The 19,466-nt window shown below is 44.3% G+C and overlaps 1 protein-coding gene across 2 annotated transcripts in view; it reads left to right on the top strand.

The window, feature by feature from the left end:
* LOC144679733 (sodium/potassium-transporting ATPase subunit beta-1-interacting protein 3-like) overlaps positions 1 to 19,466 on the top strand; it is a 648,792-nt gene that overhangs the window by 91,340 nt on the left and 537,986 nt on the right. The gene's annotated exons all lie outside the window — the stretch shown is intronic.

The following is a 19,466-nucleotide window of genomic DNA, read 5'->3' as shown; positions in this document are numbered from 1 at the left end:
CCCAAACCCAGGTGTCCGGCGTAATCATAAGATCATAAGAAATAGGAGCTGGAGCAGGCTATTCAGCCCATCAAGCCTGCTCTGCCATTCAATAAGATCATGGTCCTTCATTCCAGGAATCAGCCAAATGAACCTTCTCTGTACTGCTTCCAATGCAAGCACATCCCTCCATAAGTAGGAAGATCAGAACTGCACACAGTACCCCAGGTGTGGTCTCACCAATTCTCTGTACAGTTGTATCAAGTTGTAGACTTCCCTACTTTTGTAATCCACCCCCCTTGCAACAAAGGCTAACATTCCATTTGCCTTCCTAATTACTTGCTGTACCTGTGTGCTAACGTTTTGTGATGTTGGGATGCATGCCTGATGTCACTGTGCGTCATTTTGCGTGTCAGGGAGTGGGGCCCACCCCTGCACATTGACCAGAAGATTCAGGCCCTAGTGATCTTGAATATTTAAAGTTCCTCACTCATTTTTGTCCCCTGCTTTTCTACGATTCTTGGGATGCTTTTTGTGTCTTCTACTGTGAAGACAGAGACAAAATACTTGCTCTCTGCCATTTCCTTGTTTCCCATTATTAATTCCCCAGTCTCACCCTCTAAGGGATCGATGCTCACTTTCGCTACTCTTTCCTTTGTATATGATTGTAGAAGTTTATACTGTTTCTTTTTATATTTCTTGCTGGTTTTCTCTCATACTCTAATTTCTCCTTTTTTTTCTAGTCATCCTTTGTAGGTTTCTGAAATTTTCCGAATCTTCTAGCCTACCATTAATCTTTGCAGCATTGTACATTTTTTTTCTTTTAATTCAAAACTATTGTTAAGTTCTTCAGTTAGCCATGGATTGTGCATCCTTTTTGTAGATTCTTTGGGTGGGATTTAATGCTTCTCCAGCAGGAAGTTTGGTGGCAGGGGGTATTTAATCAGGTGGGAGGGTGGTGGCCTTGAGTGAGGCCCACTTAATGGCCTCATCCTGCCACTGCTGTTCTAACCAAGCAGTTGGCTTGCTATGTGGGGAGTACGACATGCAAACCCTACGTGGGAGAATTTTCTTCCCATCAGGGGGGTTGGGCGGGAGCGGGTGCGAGTGGGCGCGCTGCCGATTGCCACCCGCAATTGGCTGTGTGCCACCATTTTACGTGGGTGGCCCTTAATTGGCATGACGCGCACCCGGAAGCGCTGAGCACTCCCTGTGCGGGCGGGAAGATTCCCTGAGTCAGGGCCTGCGCTCTTTCATGCATGCGTGTGGAAAAGCGCAGAAATCTCCCTGAGGCACAGAGCTGCCTCAGGGAGATCAGTTTGATATTTGAAAATTTAAATAAAAGGGAAAAAAATTTTTTAAGACATGTCCCCTCATGTGACAGTGTCACATGGGCTGGGACATGCCTCTGAATTTTTTTGAAAACTTTTATTGAAGTTTAAAACCCTTAATGAAACCTCATCTGCCTGTGGATGAGGTTTCATGATAAATGCAGAGGTTGCCTGGGCTCTTCGCCTGCCTGCTAACCTTAAGGTCGGACGGGCAGCTCAATTAATTATTTTAATTGCCGTTTAAATGGCCTTAATAGGCCTTTGACAGTTCAGCGGGCGCGCAGCCGACTCTGCCAAACTGAAGATCTGAATGATGTGCGGTGATGTCGGGACACACGCCTGACGTCACCGCACGTCATTTTACGCATTGGCGAGCAGAGCCCGCCCCTGCTCACTGACCTGAAGATTCTGGCCATGGAGTTGCTTGTGGGTTTCCAGGCGTGGTCCTTTGTTTAAAAGTGCTCATGCCTGATTGAAGGACCTGGCATTGGGAAGTTGGAGAAGGGGTGCTGAGATTCAACCCTCCTCCCTTTGCTGCTGACTCCCCTTCTCCCCCTCCACCACAATGCCCACCCCGTGACCCCCTCCGTGGTGTTATCGCTGGACTGGTAATCCAGAGACCCAAGGTAATGCTCTGAGGGCCCGAGTTCAAATCCCACCATGGCAGATGGTGGAATTTGAATTCAATAAAAAAAACTGGAATTAAAAGTCTAATATGACCATAAAAAAAGGACCATTGTCAATTGTCGTAAAAATGCATCTGGGTCACTGATGTTCTTTAGGGAAGGAAATCTACCAGCCTTACCTGGTCTGGCACACAAACTGATTCTACGTTTTCATTCTCCAAACTAAGATCATTTCTCACAGCTGTAATTATCTCAGTTTTTGTGTGATCCAATTTCTGCTGATAATCCCACAGCAAACTCGATGTAGGATGAACTGAAAAAGGTTAGTTTGTTGTACACATTCAAAGACTGTGAAAAGCAGGGTCCGCAACATCCCTCTCCACTCACATACTGTCAAGAGAGGGGTATAAAAAAGAAGGTTTTACAGGACAGAGAGCACAGAGAAAATAAATATTGGCTCATGTGAGGTTCAGAGTCCAGAATCAAAGTCCCATGAGGAATTCCTTCATGAAAGTCAGTGGGCTGAAAACCGGTGGTGTTCGATTTGCTTTTCTGGTGGTGTTGACTTTGCAAGATGAAATAGACACGCAGAGACCAATCAGTTTGTAGAATATGGTACAGAACTTCCAGCAGAGTTAGGGTAGATGGGGCCAGTTGTCCAGCCTGGCTAGAGCTCCTTTTGTGTGGCCTGCTAGTCAGGTGTTAAAGCAGTAGACTGGCTTGCAGCTCAGGATGGCAATATTAACTTGGTCAACAAGCAAGAGTAAAATGGCCTAGCAAGCTACTCAGTTGTATCAAACTGCTACAAAGTCTCAAAAAAGGAATGAAACCGGATGGACAACCCGGCATCAGCCTAGGCATCGGAAATGACAAGGGCAAACTCAGCCCTGTGGACCGTGCAAAGTCCTCCTTACTAACATCTGGGGGCTTGTGCCAAATTGGGAGAGCTGTCTCAGACTAGTTAAGCAACAACAGCCTGACATAGTCATCCTCACAGAATCGTATCTTACAGACAATATTCCAGACACCGCCATCACCATCCCTGGGTATGTCCTGATCCACCAGCAGGACAGACCCAACAGAGGTGGCGACATGGTGGAATATAGTCGTGGTGAGGGGAGTTTCCCGGGGAGTCCACAACATCGACTCTGGACCCCATGAAGTCTCATGGCATCAGGTCAAACACGGGCAAGGAAACTGCCTACTGATTATCATGTACCGCCCTCCCTCAGCTGAAGAATCAATGCTCCTCCATGTTGAACACCACTTACAGGGTGGCAAGGGGGCAGAATGCACTCTGGGTAGGGGAGTTAAATGTCCATCACCAAGAGTGGATTGGTAGCTCCACTATTGGCTGAGTTGGCCGAGTCGTAAAGGACATAGCAGCTAGACTGGGTCTGTGGCAGGTTGGGGGGGGAGCCAACAGAGTGAAAAACATACTTGACCTCATCCTCACCAACCTGTCTGCCGCAGATGCATCTGTCCATGACAGTATCGGTAGGAGTGATCACCACATAGACATTGCGGAGACGAAGTCCCACCTTCACATTGAGGAAACGCTCCATCGTGTTGTGTGGTCCTAACACCATGCTAAATGGGATAGTTTACGAACAGCTCTAGCAACTCAAGTCTTGGCATCCATGAGACGCAGCAGCAGAACTGTACACGAACACAATCTGTAACCTCTGGCTTGGCATATCCCCTATTCTACCATTACCACCAAGCCAGGGGATCAACCCTAGTTCAATGAAGAGTGAAGGAGGGCATGCCAGAAGCAGCACTAGGCATGCCTAAAAATGAGGTGTCAACCTAGTGAAGCTAGAACACAGGATTACTTGCATACCAAACAGCAAGTGATAGACAGAGCTAAGCGATCCCACAACCAACGGATCAGATCTAAGCTCTGCAGTCCTGCCACATCCAGTCATGAAAGGCATTAGACAATTAAACAACTCATTGGAGGAGGCGGCTCCACAAATATCCCCATCCTCAATGATGGAGGAACCCAGCACATCAGTACAAAAGATAAGGCTGAAGCATTTGCTACAATCTTCAGCCAGAAGTGCCGAGTGGATGATTCATCTTGACCTCCTCCAGACGTCCCCAGCATCACAGATGCTAGCCTTCAGTCAATTCAACTCACTCCACATGATATCAAGAAATAGCTGAAGGCATTGATAGTGAAAAGGCTATGGGCCCTGACAATATTTCAGCAATAATACTGAAGACTTGCGCTCCAGAACTTGCCATGCCCCTAGCCAAGCTGTTCCAGTACAGCTCCAACACTGGCATCTACCCGGCTATGTGGAAAATTGACCAGGGGTGTCCTGTCTACAAAAAGCAGGACAAATCCAACCTGGCCAATTACTGCCCTATCAGTCTACTCTCCATCATCAGTAAAGTAATGGAAGGGGTCATCAACAGTGCTATCAAGCGCACTTGCTTAGCAATAACCTGCTCAATGACGCCCAGTTTGGGTTCCGCCAGAATCACTCAGCTCCTGACCTTATTGCAGCCTTAGTTCAAACATGGACAAAAGAGCTGAACTCCTGAGGTGAGGGAAGAGTGACTGCCCTTGACATCAAGGCAGCATTTGACCGAGTGTGGCATCAAGGAGCCCTAGCAAAACTAGATTCAATGGGAATCGGTGGGAAAACTATTCATTGGTTGGAGTCATACCTAGCACAAATGAAGATGGTTGTGGTTGTTGGAGGCCAGTCATCTCAGCTCCAGGACATCACTGCAAGAGTTCCTCAGGGTAGTGTCCTTGGCCCAACCATCTTCAGCTGCTTCATCAATAACCTTCCATCTACCATTAAGGTCAGAAGAGGGGATGTTCACTGTTGATTGCACAATGTTCAGCATCATTTGTGACTACTCAGGTACTGAAACAGTCCATGTCCAAATGCAACAAGACCTGGACAATATCCAGGCTTGGGCTGACAAGTGGCAAGTAACATTCATGCACACAAGTGCCAGGCAATGACCATCTCCAAGAAGAGAGAATCTAACCATCGCCCCTTGACGTTCAATGGCATTACCATGACTGAACTCTCCACTATCAACATCCTGGGGCTTATCATTGACCACAAACTGAGCTGGACTAGCCATATAAATACTGTGGCTCCAAGAGTAGGTCAGAGTAACTGGGTGGGGATAAGAAAGAACCTGGGTCTGTGATGAGTAACTCACCTCCTGACTCCTCAAAGGCTTTCCACCATCTCCAAGGTACAAGTCAGGAGTGTGATGGAATACTTCCCACTTGCCTGGATGAGTGCAGCTCTCACAACACCCAAGAAGCTTGACACCATCCAGGACAAAGCAGCCCTGCTTGATTGGTACCACATCCACAAACATTCACTCCCGCCACCACTGATGCACATTAGCAGCAGTGTGTGCCATCTACGAGATGCACTGCAGGAATTCACCAAAGCTCCTTAGCACCTACCAACCACAAGACCACTACCATCTAGAAGGACAAGCGCAGCAGATAGATGGGAACACTACCACCTGGAAGATCCCCTCCAAGTCACTCACCATGCTAACTTCAAAATATATCACCGTTCCTTCAATGTAGCTGGGTCATAATCCTGGAACTCCCTTCATAACAGCACTGTGGATGTACCTACACCACATGGACTGCAGCGGTTCAAGAAGGCAGCTCACCACCACCTTCTCAAGGGCAACTAGGGATGGGCAATAAATGCTGGCCTAGCCAGTGAAACCTGCATCCCGTGAATGAATAATAAAAAAATCATGGGAAAAACCTTCCCCTCGTTGGGGGGGTTGTGCAGGGGTAGATGGGGGCAGGCGCGAACCCAACTGGCGCCCCTGATCGGGGCCGCACCGCCAATTTAAGAAGGCCCGCCCATCGTGACGCTTGCCCGGAAGTGCTGAGCGCTCCCTGTGTAGGGGGGGTTTGGGGGGGGATTCCCTGAGTTGGGGCCAGCGCTCTTTTGCGCATGTGTGTGGAAGAGTGCAGAAATCTCCTTGAGGCACAGAGGTGCCTCAGGGAGATTAGTTTGACATGTGTAAATTTAACTAAAGGAGAAAAAAACTTTTAAAACACATCCCATCATGTGACACTGTCACATGAGCTGGGACGTGTCAAAGAATTAATGTAAAAAATTTTATTAGGTTTGAAAACACTTCATGAAACCTCATCCCGCCCGTGGATGAGGTTTCAATAAAAATGCGAAGGCCGCCTGGGCTCTTCGCCTGCCTGCCAACCTTAAGGTTGGACGGGCAGCTCATTTAATTGAGTTAATTAGGTTTTAAATGTCCTCAATAGCCCTTTGACAGTTTGGTGGGTGCACAGCCGAGTCGGCAGCGAGCCCACCGAACTGAAAATCTAAATGACATACGGTGACATCGGGACGCCCGCCAGACGTTACCACACCTCGCCCCCGCTCGCCGACCGGAGAATTCAGCCCCATGTGACCGTACCTCTCTACAAGGTCTTCAACAAAGGATGTTTATCCAGTGTCTGGAATTCAGCTTGGTCTTCAGAACTGCTAACGTCCCTGCCATTATGGGTTAAAAGGAATGTTTGTGAGGCCACTGTCTTAGTAGGCTCTCTGACTCTGCTGGCAAGCCTGGTCTATCAAATGCAAATGGCCTTTGTGTAACTCCCGGTGAAGTTGGGTTGTGCACTCCCCAGGTGTCTGTTAGTAGCTCCTCAGAAATTACGAGGTGTGACATTTCTGACACTGAGATGTGACTTCTTTTGTTCTGGTGAGTCACAGACATAGGGTCAGTTATCTTAATGCTCTTTGTCAGCTGAAAAGTCTAGTTTAAAATTAAGAAATAGCCATGAGGATGTATTTTATTAAAAAAAAATACAGGGTCAGGTTCTGTTCTGTCACACTATCATATCAGACTTATTTATTTCTATTTGCGCTATCAATTCATCCATCTTGTTATGAATGCTGCATGCTAAGATAAAGAAGCTTTAATCGTTTTTACTATTTTTCCCTACTCTGACCTTTGCTGGTACCATTCTTATGTTTGTATGCTCTGTCCCTCCCTGTCACACCCTGGTTATCATTAACCGGATTGCTACCTTGCACTATTGACTTGTCCTTTCTCTTTAACCTTCCACATCTCCCCTCATGTGAACCTTCCCCCACTATTTAGTTTAAAGCCCACTCTACGGTCCAGTTATATGATTCAACACTACACTGGTCCCTGCGTGGTTAGGTGAGTGCCATCCTAATGGTGCAGCTCCCACTTTCCCCAATACTGGTGCCAATGCTTTATGAATCAAAACCCATTTCTCCCACACTGATCTTTGACTCACACATTCAACTGTCTGATGTTATTTTACCTTCTGCCGGTTTGCACGTGGCTCAGGTAGTAATCCAAAGGTTATTACCTTTGTGGTTCTATTTTTTAATTTAGTTTCAGCTGCTCATAATCCCTCAGCAAAACTTCCTTTTTAGTCCTATCTATGTCATTGGTACCCATATGGACCATGACAACTGGATCCTTCCCGTACCATTCCAAATTCCTCTCCAGCCGAGGAGATTTCCTTAATCCTGGCAGCAGGCAGGTAACGCAGCCTTCGGGACACAAGCTCTCGGCTGTAGAGAACAGTATTTATCTGCCTAACTACTCTGTACTCTATTAAAACATTCACTTCTCCCCCCAGTTGAATGATCCCTTGCATCAAGGTGCTTTGGTCAGTTTGCGCATCATCCCTACAGTCCTTGCTCTCATCCATACAAGCTGCAAGAACACTGAACCTGTTGGACATTTCCAAGGTCTGAGTGAGTCTCCATCATTGCTAATGTCTGGATCCCCATACCTGCCTCTTACAGTCACACCCTCCTGTCCCTGACCACGGACCAAATCTGAAGTTCTAGCCTAAGTGCTGTGACTACCTCCTGGAGTGAGGTGTCCAGATAACTTTCATCCTCCCTAATGCATCGCAGTGTCCGTAGTTCAGGCCCCAGCTAATCAAATCTGAGCCGAAGTTCCTCGCACTGCAGACACTTACTGCAGATGTGGCTGCCATGGATCACATTGGTGTCCATCAGCTTCCACATATTACAGCTACAACCTATCACCTGCCCTCCCATCTTCATTTTGTTTTTACTTAACTAATTAGGTTTCAAGTTTAGAATATCACTCACCAATTATCTGCAATTATATTATGCAATTTCATTAGTTACACTATTAATTTAATATAATACTTATATATCCCCAGTAACGATTTAAGCTACTGCCCCAGTTTAGAGGAGGAAAAGAAACTTAAAACTCACCACTCACCTACCTGCACATCTAATTAATGCCTCTGGTCTTCAGCTCCTCGGTTTCGCTGTCTTTGGCTCCCTCTCTTGGGCCACTCCTTGTGTAGGCCAGAGCAGCACCTCCTCCTTCACTGCACCAAATTCCCTTACTTATCAAAATCCCAGATTTAAAACCTGGTCTCGCTGCACTCAGCATTCACTGGCACCTTCGTGCATCAACTAAACCTCCTGTATTTTTGTTAGTTCAGATTCCAGTGAATTGAGTCAGCCACTGCTGGCTAGTGAACCAGTTCAAACTAGTTACCTAATTAATTAACTACATTTGCCTGTCTGATTTACTGTTACAGTTAAGTTAAATGCTAAAAGCAAACTTGACTAGATTTTGGAAAGAAATCATCCCTTACAGCTCCCTCACTTACCAGTTTCCCAGATTTAAACACATAGGGCAGAAGTTTGCCATCGGCGAGCAGGGGGAGGGGCCCGCTCGCCGACACGGGATGACATCGGGCGGAACCCCCGACATCATCCCGCCCCATTTAAATTTTCAGGAAGCTGGGGGCTCAGCAAAATCAGCTGTGGGCCTGCTGACCTGTCAATGGCCAATTGAGGCCATTGACAGGATCAATTATACAATTAAAGGCAAAAACAGAATTACCTGGAAAAACTCAGCAGGTCTGGCAGCATCGGCGGAGAAGAAAAGAGTTGACGTTTCGAGTCCTCATGACCCTTCAACAGAACTGAGTAAAATTAGGAGAGGGGTGAAATATAAGCTTGTTTAAGCACTGGATCCCCATACCAACACATAGGTGTTGTTATACAATTAAAGGACCTGCCCGTCCAACCTTAAGGTTGGCGGGCAGGCCAGGAGACCCAGCGGCAAACAGATAAAACATGAAATCTCATCCCCCAGCGGGAGGAGGTTTCATGTAGGGTTTTAAAAAGTTTAATAAAGTTATTATGTAAATTATGAACATGTCCCATCTCATGTGACATTGTCACATGAGAGGAACATGTTAGGGATTTTTTTTTTCTATTTTTCATATTTTTATAAGTGTCAGTGATCTCCCTGAGGCTGCACTTAGCCTCAGGGAGATGTGCGCTCCCTCGTGCGTATGCGTGAAAGAGCACACTTTCGCTTTTGGGGAATCCCCCCCCCCCGCACAGGAAGCATATAATGGCTGTGGGGCCCGCTTCTCCGTCCGGGATCGGCTCCCCACCCGCCAGAGATTGGGTCAGGCCCAACAGGCAGAAAATTCTGCCCACAGTCTCCACTGCCACCTTTGGGCGACTTACCAATAACAATCCTTTTTTTTCATGTTATTTCATGGGATGTGGGTGTCACTGGCAAGGCCAGCATTTGTTGGCAATCCCTAATTGCTCTTGGAACTGATTGATCTGCTGAACCATTTCAGAGGACAGTCAAGAGTCAACTGCATTGTTGTGGGTCTAGGGTCACATATAGGCCAGACCAGGTAAGAACAGCAGATTTACTTCTCTAAAGGACATTAATGATCCAGATGAGTTTTTACGATAGTGGTCACAATTACTGAGACTAGCTTTCAATTCCAGATTTTTATTCATTAAATTAATTAATTGAATTGAAATTCCACCAACTGCCAGGGTGGTATTTGAATTTATGTCCCCAGGAAATTAGCCTGGACTGCTGGATTACTAGTCCAGTGATGTTCCAACTACACCACTATCTCCCCCAATCTGCAGACTTTTTGGGCTTCATTTGGAGTAGTTAAAGCAAATAGCATTGATACATTTAAGGGGAAGCTAGATAGTTCCATGAAGGAGAAAGGTGTTGAAGAATGGGGGAGAAGTAGTAAATGGAGTGGGAGGGAGCTCATGTAACACATAAACATCAGCATGGACTGAATGACCTGTTTGTGCTGCAAATTTGGTGTAAATTGCTGCACTTTCAAAAATAAATCTTCCTAATTAAAAGCTAAAAAAAACTTTGCTTCTTGAAATTATATGAAAATATTGCACTTTCTTCATTAGTGCTAGAGCGATTCCATGGGTTCAGTGTTTTTACACAATAGCAACTGGCATTTATATAGCACCGTTAATGTAGTAAAACATCCCAAGGCACTTCATACCAGCATAATCAGAGAAATAATATGTATTTTAAAAGGCTGTCTGCTACATAAGATAATACAAGCAGTGAGGTTACTTGGAAAATTACAGAGCATTTAAGGGCTCAATAAACTCAGTTGGCTAGCATGTGGTTCAGAATAACATCAACAGTGTAAGCTCATTTCCTATTCTGGCCGAGGTAGACTTTGGACCTCTCTCCTCACCTTGCTCCTTTAAGTGGAAGGCAATGATGAAGCACCACTGGGGAAAAAGAACTGTCAAGGAAAGGGCTCAGAATGAAGGATCAGCAGACAATGAGCCAAAGACCTGCCTTTGGGCAGAGCTTGAGTGAATGACAGCACTTAAGAGGAGATTTACATTTCACCCCAGTCTCCACTGAATGTTTGCTTTATATAAAAAAATACTCCGATGGAGACTAAATAAAAATGTTTTAAACTCAGGCCAGTCACACTGACAGCAATGCTGAAAAAAAATGAAAATGTCAAGGAAATCACCTAGGCCTATTCCACACCAGTGCATTCTTGTTACAATGTGTAAACTAAAATCCATTTTATGAATGTTTCTCAAAGGAGCCATTTAAATAGGAACATTTTGAAACCAAATTACTTCACTTGTAGAAAAAAAATCAAACACTCAAGGAATCATCCAGGGTTTTAGTATTTACCCCTGTTTGGCTGACTAATCATGATTACATGTTGATTTGAACATTTAGCCTAAAAGAAGCTTCATCTTTTCATTCCCTAAGCAATGTACACAAAAACTGTGGCTCCTAAGCAGCTGCCCCTGACACACAGCCCATGCTGTACTGTTGATCCATTGTGACAATCAAGAGAATCCTTACTGCTCTTGAATGATACATTCTGGAGTAGGTGGTCAAATTTGACTGCTCAGTAATCAATAGAGCTCATCCAGTTAGGATTAGTAATGGGCTGGAATTTAAGGAAAGATATTAGTATTTGGTTTGTTTGATTATTCTGCATTGTGCAACTTCGCTTCTGTTCTTTGTTTATTATGTTTGTTATATTTTCCATGTCAGGATACCCTGTATGTCAAGCACCCTGACTTCCAGGGTGTGTACTTAATATGGTGACATTTGTTTAACATGACAGGTTGGGGGAGGGGAAAGCAAAATATAGGAAATAGAGGAAACGTAGTTACAGAAGGTGTAGCCTCTCCTGCTGTCTGCCAGGGGTCGTGTGATGTTTTTGGAGGCTCCGACCATTGAGCCCTAAGCGTGGGTAATCCAGGGGGTAGGGCTTCCTGTCGAGGATCCTGATTGAACATATAGCATCTGAAAAGCCCTCTGTAATAAAGTTAACTGTTTCTTGTTGAAATCTGTTGGTACGTCAAGTCATTACATTTGGTGACGAGGGTAAAATAGCTCCGGCGCTGCACCTCACTTTGTTAATGTGAATACATCGAATCTTAAGAAAAAAAGAAGAGAATACTCACCAGTCATGCCACTCTTCAAGATCAATCCTTACAATGCAACTATGGAAGACTGGAGCCAATATGTAGTGCGCCTTGGTTTTTATTTCATAGCAAATGAAATTACTGCGGCGGAGAAGCAGAAAGCAATCCTTCTGAGTGTACGCGGTAGCAAGACATACAATCTCATCTGCAGCCTGACGGCCCCGAAAGTACCCAATTCGAAGTCCTATAATGAATTAGTGGACCTTGTTAAAACGCATTTCCAGTTAAAACCATCTGTAATAATGCAGAGTTTTAAGTTTAATTCCAGAGTTAGGGCCCCAGGAGAGCCCATCGCAACCTATATAGCGAAGTTGAAGCAGTTGACTGAGCTCTGCGACGTCTAGAGGATATGTGACAAGGGTCTTAATCAATATACTCGCCTACACTTTGGAGTATCATCTACATGTGCAATCTTCCAAAGGACAATGGAGAGTCTTTTGCAAGGACTTTCCCAAGTGGTCGTATACCTAGGTGATATTCTGATCACAGGGTCAGCCAAATCCGAACACTTGGCTAACCTGGAAGAGGTGCTAAGAAGATTCTTGGAAGTTGGCATATGATTAAAGAAAAAGAAATGCACATTTCAAGTGCCAAAATTTACTTACCTGGGTCACAGGGTGGATGCCATTGGTTTGCATCCATCAGAAGAGAAAGTTAGGGCAATCAAAGATGCTTCCTTTCCATCCAGTGTAACTGAACTCAAGTCTTTCCTGGGTATGATCAACTACTATAGCTGCTTCATTACCAAACGTATCAACAGTGTTAGCACCATTACACTTGTTAAAAAAGAATCACTGTTGGTTGTGGAATTCACAACAGGAAGAAGCCTTTGTGAAAGTAAAGAATCTATTGCATTCATCGTGTTTATTGGTACACTACAATCCATTGAAAGAATTGGTATTAACATGTGATGCTTCTCCTTATGGTGTGGGAGCTGTGTTATCACATAGAATGGAAAATGGGTCTGAAAGGCCCATTGGCTATGTCTTGAGAACCCTCTCCACAGCCAAGAAGGGTTATTCCCAGCTAGAAAAGTATCTGCATGGACAACATTTCACCATCGTGTCAGACCATAAACCATTAATGGGTTTATTCAGTGAGGATAAGGCCATTCCCCCAATAGCATCAGCAAGAATTCAACGTTGAGCTTTGATATTATCTGCGTATGAGTATACCTTTATGCACTGTCCTGGCTTACACTGTGCAAATGTGGACGCACTGAGTCATCTCCCGTTATCAGATAGCATTCTACATGCTACAGTGCCACAAGAAGTTGTGCTAGTACTGAACTTCTTGAATTCTTTGCTTGTGTGTGCCAAGTAAATTAGAAATTGGATGAACAGAAATCGAATGTTGTCGAAAGTCAGAGACCTTGTATTGCAAGGGTGGTCAAATTCACCAGTGTCTGGAGAGATGAGACCATTCCAGATCACCAGCAATCGAAAACCAGCATCATTATTTTCGTATACATGGCCTACAGGAAGTTACCATTCCTGATAACAGTACAGTCTTTACCAGTACAGAGTTTCAGAGATTCATGAATTTAAATGGAATCAGACATAGCATCCCTTATCAAATGGTTTAGTTGATAGAGCAATGCAAACTTTCAAATCTGGAATGAAGAGGTTATCAGAAGGTACTCTAGAAACTCGACTCCTGCATTCTTCACAACGCCTCATTCAACTATGGGTTTAACACCATCTGAATTATTGATGAAATGCCACCTTTGTACAAGGTTCAGTTTGGTGTTTCCAAACTTATAGAGGAAGGTAGAGAGGAATCAGAGTAATCAAAAATTGAATTATGATATTCATAGCAAAGCTCATAGATTCACTGTGGGAGACACAGTATTCGTGTGGAATTTTAGAAGTGGAGCTTGTTGGGTTCCTGGAACCATTGTCTCAAAACTGGTCCCTTGTCCTTCCAGGTGGAAGTGGAATACAGAATTGTTTGAAAATACGTGGACCATCTTCGTGATAGAGAGACATTCCAACAACTATCTATTCCGCCTGTGATTAACGTCGAACCATTAACCTTTGAGGTGACAGATCAACCTGGAATAGCCCTGCCCGATGTTTCTGTAGAGTTGCCAAACCCTGAACTGCCACTTTCCAATGATGTGTCTTGTGCTGTAGTTCCTGATTATGTTGATTCTGTGGAAGAACCTCAAGTGGTAAAGCTATGTTGTTGTAACTGAATAAGGAAAGCGCCTCAGAGACTTAACCTTTAATCACCCGAGTTGTATATATGTATATGTTGTTGGATATGCAAATGTTCTCTGTAAATAGAAACTGTAAAAAAATTAAAGGGACAGGAAATGTAGTAACTGAAGGTGTAGCCTCTCCTACTGTCTATCAGGGGTCACGTTATGTTCTTGGAGGCTCCGACCAATGAACTCTAAGCGTGGGTTATCTGGGGTGTTGGGGCTTCCTGTCGAGGATCCTGATCGAACATGTAGCATCTGAAAAGCTCTCTGTAATAAAGTTTCTCTGTTTCTTATTGAAACCTGCCTGGTACGTCAAGTCATTACTGAAAACTTATAAAAAGATAGCTGAGCTGCACTAAATTATCATTGTTTTAATATACCAGACATAGTAACTTAACCACGTACCTGTTCAATTAGCCTGAATTTAGCAGCGGATTCACAATAGTTACATGAAAGTACTGATATTTGCTTGGAACCAGGGAGAGAGCAGGTGGGTGTGTGGGGTTGGAGGGGAGGTGGAGTGTCTCTTGCAGACAGGAAACCTGTACATTATAGATTTTCTGAAGATCTTACTGAATTTAATGGTAAAACCAGTCTTTAAAATTTTCAGGTAACAGAGATCGTATGGAGATGAGCAGCTGGAGAGTGGGGGGGGGGGAAGGTAAACACTTGGAGGTCAAAAGAGAGGGTGAACAGAGATCACAGGAGGGTGAACAGCCAGAGATCACAGGGGAGGGTGAACAGTCAGAGATCACAGGGGAGGGTGAACAGTCAGAGATCACGGGGGAGGGTGAACAGTCAGAGATCACAAGGGGAGGGTGAACAGTCAGAGATCACAAGGGGAGGGTGAACAGTCAGAGATCACAAGGGGAGGGTGAACAGTCAGAGATCACAAGGGGAAGGTGAACAGTCAGAGATCACAAGGGGAAAGTGAACAGTCAGAGATCACGGGGGAGGGTGAACAGTCAGAGATCACAAGGGGAAGGTGAACAGTCAGAGATCACGGGAGAGGGTGAACAGTCAGAGATCACGGGGGAGGGTGAACAGTCAGAGATCACGGGAGAGGGTGAACAGTCAGAGATCACGGGAGAGGGTGAACAGTCAGAGATCACGGGGGAGGGTGAACAGTCAGAGATCACGGGGGAGGGTGAACAGTCAGAGATCACGGGAGAGGATGAACAGTCAGAGATCACAGGAGAGGGTGAACAGTCAGAGATCACAAGAAAGAGTGCACAGGGATCTTGGGGTAGGGTGAACAGTCAGAGATCACGGGGGAGGGTGAATATTCAGTGATCATTGGTTGTGGATGAGTAATTGGAGATCACTTGATGGGAATGGAAAGATGGTGAATAGTCAGAGATAATAGTGGTGGTGGGGGGTGGTGGTGCATGGATATCCTGGGATCCTATTATCGGGTATGCAGAGGGCTGGGACAGGGACACTTTCTTCTTCTGGCCCACAAGAAACATTGAAAATGCATTTAACCTATGGAAATGGCCCTTCTCGCCTCTTTTGACCTTTTATTTATTCATTTGCTGAACGTTAGAATCGCTTGCAAGGCCAGCATTTATTGCCCACGCTAATCTGTTTTTATAACATGGTGGTGAGCTGCCTTTTTGGACTGCTGCAGTCCATGTGGCATAGTACACCCCCAGTGCTATTAGGAAGGGAATTCCAGTATTTTGATCCTGTGTCAGTGAAGGAACAGTGATATAGATATAAAGTCAGGATGATGTATGGCTTGGGAGATCTTGCAGATTGTGGTGTTCCTATGTTTCTACTGCCTTGTCCTTTGATACTGTAGAGGTCGTGGATTTGGAAGCTTCTGTAGAAGGAACCTTGGTGAGTTGCTGTGCATCTTGTGGATGGTACACACGACTGCCATTCTGTGCTGGTCTTAGAGGGAAAGAACATTTAAGCAGGTGGGTTGGATGTCGAAAAAGTGGGCTGCTTTGTCCTGAGTTGTGTTGAGCTTTGAATGTTGTTGGTGCTGCCCTCATTGAGGCAGGTGGAGAGTATTCCATCACAATCCTGACTTGTGCCTTATAGATGGTGGACAGGCTTTGGGGAGTCAGGAAGAGTTACTTGCCACAGAGTTCCAAATGTCTTGGAGCTTGACTTCCTTACATGACCCTATAGATGGTCTTGGAGGTTTAGTCTAGCAAAGGGGTAGCTATATCATATGGTTTAGACCAGCTGACCAACCCTCTTTTAGGGGTCATTCTCTGTGACCAAGTACCAAGCTTGGGGAGGGATGTAAATTGAGCTGCGAGGGGAGGGGCAGCCCCCACCTAGCCAGCCAGATCAGCTAAATCAAAGCTCGGGCTCAATGGGGTGACAGATGTCACAGCCAGATCACTCTCAACTGCTTCCCATCTGAGGAGTTGTGAATGATATTGAACACTATGCAATTATCAGTGAATATCCCCACTTCTGACCTTATGATGGAAGGAAGGTCATTGATGAAGCAACTGAGGATGGAGGGCCTTGGCCACTGCCCTGGGGAACTCCTACAGTAATGCCATGGGGCTGAGCTAATTGGCCTCCATCAACCACAACCATCTTCTTTTGTGCTGGGTATGACTCCAGCCATTAAGTATTTTCTCCCTGATTCACATTGACTTCAGTTTTTCTAGGGCTCCTTGATGCCACACCCAGTCAAATGCTGTGCCGATGTCAAGGGCAGTCACTCTCGCCTCACCTCTGCAATTCAACTCTTTCATGCATGAATGGACCAATAATGAGATCTGGAGCTAAGTGCTCCTGGTGGAATCCAAACTGAGCATCAATGAGCAGGTTATTGCTGAGGAAGTACTGCTTGATAGCACTACTGATGACATGTTCCAACACTTTGCTGATGATCGAGAGTAGACGGATGTGGCAGTAGTTGGTCAGATTGGATTTGTCTTGGCTTTTGTGGACAGGACGTACTTGGAAAATTTTCCAAATTGTTGAGTAGATGCCAGTGTTTTAACTGTGCTGGAAATGCTTGGCTAGAGATGTGGTTAGTTCTGGAGCACAAGTCTTCAGCAATACTGCCAAGGATGGATTGGCTAAAGACTGGAATCTGTGATTATGGCAACCTCAGGACACCAAGATGGATCAACTTCTGGCATGCTGTGGCCTAGGAAACCTGGCCTTGTGGGTTCAGAATAATATTTTAAGTAGATTAGAGGCAAGCAGCCTCCTGAAAAGATTTTAATGAACAATCCACATCTGAGACTGGATTGGTTGCTGTTATGATCGAAGCAGTTGGTAAAGTGGAGTTAGTTAAAAATCCCAGAGGGGATCTTTAAACAACTGTCATAATCAATAATTTTAAGTGTTATGTTTGAGATGCGACTCTAAACTCAGAAATCAGACCACTAGTTCTCGAGGTTTTACATTAAACTAAATGAAACATTTTATTAATTACACAGGTTAATATATATTCACATGGCTACAAATTACCACTATCATAACTTTTAACAAATTCCCAAACTAATCTCCATTAAGGCAACATCAACTCATAGACTTAACCAAAACACCAGGCAAAGCATTTTCACCTTACGAATTCAAAACGAGGTTCTTTGCACTGTGGAGCCAGTTGGAGGCTTGCAGCTGCCTTTGATCTTACATTGCTTCTGCACACCCGAAAACTACTGAAGTTATACCTACCACCACTGATTGAATTCAAATTCTCATTGTATCACCAACCTCTTTGAACATTACTTTTAACAATGAAACCCTATTCATTGTACCAATTTTATTAGTAATATAAACATATTGCTTGGTAGCTGCTAGAAAGACGTCAAGTTTTCACCCCACTTCTTGAATGCTCTATTCAAAAAATGCAATGCACTCTACCTCTCTGTTTACATCTCAAACTTGTACATCAAAGCACCGAGACTAACTGGTTTTAATCCAATTAAGGCATACCTGCAAACTAAACCTCTATTTTAAAAGAAAAATGTTTTCCAAAATATTATATACATTAATAGCTTAATGACAGTTGCTCACCCCCAACCCACGTCCTTTAAGACAAGTAGTGCGCAGGTTGGAGGTGGATGGGGGCTGGGTTTGAATAACTAACACATTTTATCCCCCATGTGTGCCTGGGGTGAAAATTCCTCCTTAACAGTATATTGAGGTAATTTTCCATCAACTGGACAGCATTAATATGCTTGAGGAGATTGTCCAATCTTTAGAACCCATCTGATTTTCATTCCAGGTGAGCATGTAGGACAAGAATCTACCCCATTATTCCTTTGGGAACAATGCATTCTATTAAGATACAAAAATAATTGGGCTCATGCATGGATTTCTCACCATTCATTTCAATATGGCAACAATAGCACCAACTTCCATTTATGTAGTGTTTTTTAACGTACAAAATGGTCCCAAGTTTCACAGGAGCATAATGAAACAAAATTTGACACCGAGCCACATAAAGAGATAATAGGACAGATGACCAAAAACTTGGTCAAAGTAGATTCTAAAGTATGTGTTAAAAGAGGGGAGAGAGGTAATGAGGCAGAGAGGTTTATGTAGGGAATTCCGGAGTTTTAGGCTAGACAGCCTAATGCTCGACCACCAATGTTGGAGCAATTAAAATCGGGAATGCTCAGGAGGCCAGAATTGGAGGAGTGCAGGGATCTTGGAATGTTGTAGGATTGAAGGAAGTTACAGAGATAGTGTAGGACGAGGCCATGGAAGGATTAGATTTTATGGAATTTGAGCATTTCAGAAACAAGCAAGTTATTCTTCTAATTTATTCTAGGCTTTTAGTTACAACGTGCGCATTGTAGGATAGAGTTTGTGATAGAATAGATTATACATAAACTCTGGAAGGAATGGGATTGATGACTTTTTTATGCTGTTATTTCTTATGTTCACTTTTTCAGTGCACCTGTTATTGACTATTGACTTAAAAACACAATCTTCTCTGATAGACTAAACGCTAATGAAAGTTCAAAGAGAATGTTTCTGATTATAAAGCAGAAGCATCACCCCTGAAATTACTGACATGACCTGGGATTGGGAAAGGTGGTCAGAAGAGTTGGATCTGGAGCAGACCAGAACTTCTATTTTCCCATATTTTGGGCCAGTGCCTATATCATCTCTGTTGTTTGATGGGAAGGGAGGAATTTTCCTTTGGCACAGCATCAGCAAGCCCCCAAGGCTGGAGAATCATCTGGAGAAGGTGGTTTATTTTGAAGCATTGGTATCCGCTTGTGGGGAACAACTAAATATCCAATGGCATTTTACAACTAATGATAGTGCCTAGAAATTTCTAGACTCTCACAGTTCATCCAACCAGTTTCTGGGCACATTAACAAGTTGTTTATGCACATTTCTAACACAGGGATGCTGCAACTGCAGTAATTTTTTAAGATTCTAAAACTGCTGTTATACTCCAATTGAATCCTTGTCAATCAATTGCATTGAATAACTTGATTTTGAAATTTCAAATCCTCCCCAGCCACCGCTTCTCCTGCCGCACCCAAGATCCTAGTGA

This window comes from Cetorhinus maximus, chromosome 4, assembly GCF_964194155.1.
Source record: "Cetorhinus maximus chromosome 4, sCetMax3.hap1.1, whole genome shotgun sequence".
NCBI lineage: Eukaryota > Metazoa > Chordata > Chondrichthyes > Lamniformes > Cetorhinidae > Cetorhinus > Cetorhinus maximus.
This window is presented reverse-complemented; position numbering and strand designations above follow the sequence as displayed.